Here is a 4,361-nt window from a genome sequence, read left to right on the forward strand (position 1 = left end):
AGCGCATTAAAAAAAAAGAAAATTAGAAATGAAGGTTGTAGGAAGCTTTGTTTGCCTTTAATATTACACCTGTTATGGCGTTTTGTAAAGCACAATGCCATTTTTAAAAATCGCCTATTCAAAACCATATCAATTTACCCAATATTCCTCAGAATGTATGTTTTTCAGGGTATTTCCCTATATGACGACTGTAAGTTTTATAGAAAAAACAAGTGATCATGCAGGCGAAGGGACACAATCATGTTTTTTAATCCCATTTTGTTTGTGCCATGTTGGTGAGAACAAACTACGTAAAGTCTACATGAGTAATGTTGTACCTTGCTCTTCGCTTTTTAATGCGACTTTCTCATTTTCTCTATCTCTCTCGCAGACCATTACTACTGCCTTGTAAAATGAAGCAATTATTGAATAAACATGTTCATTAATTCAACAAACCTTACGCATGCCATGTCATTATAAAAGAGGCTTTCAAATCGCGGTAACCTCAACCTTCTCATAAGGACCCAGCCAATGATCTTATCTCATGTTTTCACCTTGACTTATTCACATAAATCGGCTTACATTTCGACGCAATTTGCGTTAAAAAGATGGCTAATCAGTGGGAGCAGGCGCCACAGTACTGAAGATTTCAACGAGCGCGATTTTACGCCTCAATGAAGCGGTCTTAGGAATGCAATGATTTAGCATTCCGTTTCGTTTGTAAAATATTAGGGATATTTTGCCTAGCGACGTGCGGAGGATTTAAAAACAGAGAAAATATATTGTCAACTGCCCGTCATGATAAAGAAAAGCAAAGCAGTCTTTGTCGAAAATTGCTGAATAAAAACAGTAGGTAAGTCCCTCATTATGGACAAACGACATAATCATTGTTTTTTTTTTTTAATAATGCAAATCTTTAAAATTCAATAACTTCGTTGTTATCCAATATTGATCAAATTTCAGAATTTTGCTCTGTGAATTTTACTCTATTTATTGAGATAGAAATATCTCCCGGGAAATATCTTCAGCCTGGACCATCCCTTTGAGTCGAGATCATCATTCAATTGTTGAATTTTGTTTATTTTACGTATTTCGGATCGTCCCTTGGTTATTTCCAAAGTGGATAGTTAGAACTTTGTAGTTAGTTTCGTAGACATGTCAAAACATTAAGGAATATTCGGAAAAGAAAGGATAAGCTTTCTCCGTCCGTAACAATGGTTTCACCAACGGGCGGCGACAGGACATTTTGATAAGGAGGGGGAAATGCAATCTACAGGTGACGTCATATTATTTCTCAATTGAATCTAGGGGTATTGTTGCATGAGAGCCAGATCTACCTATTTATATTTTTATTTTTTATTCCTTCTTTCTTTCTTTCTTTCTATTTCTCCCGCTTCCCCTCCCCTTTTTCACTACTTGGCGCCCCTTGGTGCATCTTCTGTTTAACATAAAGCACAGCTGTGTGTTTAATTTCAAAAAGTGGACGTGAGTAAACTGTTTTTTCTATAACCTGTAGAGGGGGCTCTTTCATTTCCATGTGTATAGAAAGTAATGGATTTACTATACCCAAGTGCTGACCGTTTGTCTCTGCATCACGAAGCTTATATTAAAAAATCAGTTGAATGTTATGACAATAACTATATCTTGTGACAGAGCTAGTGCTAAAATTGAAGGTAATTTCGTCAAGAAAAAAGAAAAGTTCCTCACTTTCTAAAAGGGGGAACACTTTAGAAAAACGGTATATTTACACTACAAATTTTGATGACTCTCAAAAGTGGGGGACGCGGGTCGACTCTGCCCCCCCCCCCTGGATCTACCACTGATACACACTACTTTTCACAAAACCTTTCAGCCCACACTGTGAAAGAAATATACATGAAATAGAAATGATCGACCATTACAACACATTACAATTAGTATATTCAGTAACAGTTTCAATACAGGCATACACCACTCATCATAAAACCTCTCAGCCCACGTTGTGACAGAAAGATATCTGGGGGCGTTTCATAAAGCTGTTCGTAAGTTAAGAGCGACTTTAAGAACGACTGGTAAGCCTTTCATACGCGCTAAACCATCGCCAATGAATATACCATTTGCCACTAGAAAGGATCACCAGTCGTTCTTAAAGTCGCTCTTAACTTACGAACAGGTTTTTATGAAACACCCACCTGGACACAGTACAAATTATACCGAATAAGTATGATCAACGTTCGTATAAAACACAACTATACACTTGGTGAAATAGGCAACAACATCAGCAACATATACTTCCCTTCATAGAATCTTTCAGCCCATTTCACAACAGCAGAATAAATGAACACTCGACACATATAGACAGGGGTTAGTGTAATGGACTATTTGACTCACGACCACACGAACTACTCATGAACACATATTTGAGTATTCTCTGGTTCCAGTCAGAATACCTGATAAAAGAAGCATGTCAACTGTATCACTTTTTTCGAATAAATTATTTTATTATCATGGAGAATATCAGTAAATAACACATTAAGCATAAACAATTCTAAACCAATCTTCTAAGACACACACACACACACTTCTCTTTTTTACTACTTAATTTCAGAATGTATACACTATTCATAGTACCATTGAAAGGATAAAGATTTGCATGAATATGCTGCTATATTTTATTGTTTTGGAATGTTTGAATGATGATTCTTTTACTCTTTTACCAATTTTTTTCAACACGTGTAACTTTCCAATTCTCAACTGTGATCTTTTTTTACTGAAAAGAGATGTGTTGAACTTCTAATTCCTTTGAAAGTTTGGTTTATTTTGCATGCGATTCACACGGTAATATTTATAAGAGTAATACTAAAACTTGGAAAACAAAACATGGTTTGCTCCATTATTCTCTGCAAATAGTTTCTACATGAAAGTTCCTAACAGGGATTCTCCAATCTTCTTGCTGGATCTTCATGTAGCCCAGAGAACAAGGTCCTCTTTTGATGATAGGTCTTTCTCGGCGGCTGCACCATGCTAGTTGAACAAACTCCTCGCTCGCATACTCACAATCTTTTTCTTTTAATATCTCCCTGAAAATGATCATCTCCTTGAAAGCACAAAACATAATTGCAATGTCAACATAGTCTGATCCTTCTTTGTTTGGAATAGTTACATTAAATAGACAGTACAATGTAAAACTTATTATCATAACTATTAACTAGTACTCTGAATATAGCCAGCCTCTAAAATATTATGTTACTAGCACTAACATATGTATACTCATGATTTGCACACTCACATGTATCTGAAGATAATATTTACATGTACATATACAAGGCAATTTATACACCTTGTATGAAATAAACTAGAAGGATTTAAGACTTTTTGCAACAAAGATTAATGCTTCTGTTCTCACTAAATGAGAAATATATTGCACATCAGACCAATAATAAATATACTAGTTTTCTTTACACAGGAGACAGGATATCATATTTTGATGTCTCTACCTGTTCTACACAATATTATATGAAAAAATGAATCAAATTATATTACATTACTTTTCAGATATCAAATTACATTTCATTACATTAAATAAAGGATTATTTACATGAATACATTATATTATTCACGATCTGCATAAGCGAAGAGTCGTATGATTACATTAAAAAAGTATGTCACACAAGCAGGAAAATTGACATACCACTCTCTTGTATTATTGAAGTACAAGTAGTCAAGCTTAGGATGAAAGACTCAAATCATATAAATATACAATATAAACAATAATATTACAAAGTTATAAAAATAAAATATAAATAATACCAAAGTAAAAATACATATTAATCAATATACAAGTCTAAGATCGTATCACTCCAATTAATCTACCATGCATTAGACAACATGCCTTGTTTGGCAAATATTATGAAAGAAGCATATAATAACAGTACTGTGTTTTTGTATATTTAGCTCTAGATTATAGCCAAACATATCAGACATCCAAGAAATATATAAAGGATGCTCCCATATGCTGGTGAACGTAAAGTCTAGTTTGACTACGGCTTGCATGTAAAGCATCCGTAACACACCAAGAGATTCTGATATTCACATAAATATTCACACAGGCCTGTATTCTGAAGTCAGGTTTAACTTAGACCACAGTCTAACTCTGTGCTAAAATTATGGGAAGCCAAAAACTAAAAAATTCTGCTTATATTGTATATTTCTTATATTTACTAATTTGTTTCTCTTGCTTTCATAATGAAGAAAATATTTCATTTATGATCTGAGACAGTTATTAATGATTTGAGCGTCATAAGAGTTAATAAATTGAACATGTACTAAAAGAGATTTGTGACCCGATTGGCTCTCCATAGTTGAATTACGTCTCTTAAACCATGGTTTAATATAAACCCAAG

Source organism: Lytechinus pictus, chromosome 12 (assembly GCF_037042905.1).
Source record: "Lytechinus pictus isolate F3 Inbred chromosome 12, Lp3.0, whole genome shotgun sequence".
Lineage (NCBI taxonomy): Eukaryota > Metazoa > Echinodermata > Echinoidea > Temnopleuroida > Toxopneustidae > Lytechinus > Lytechinus pictus.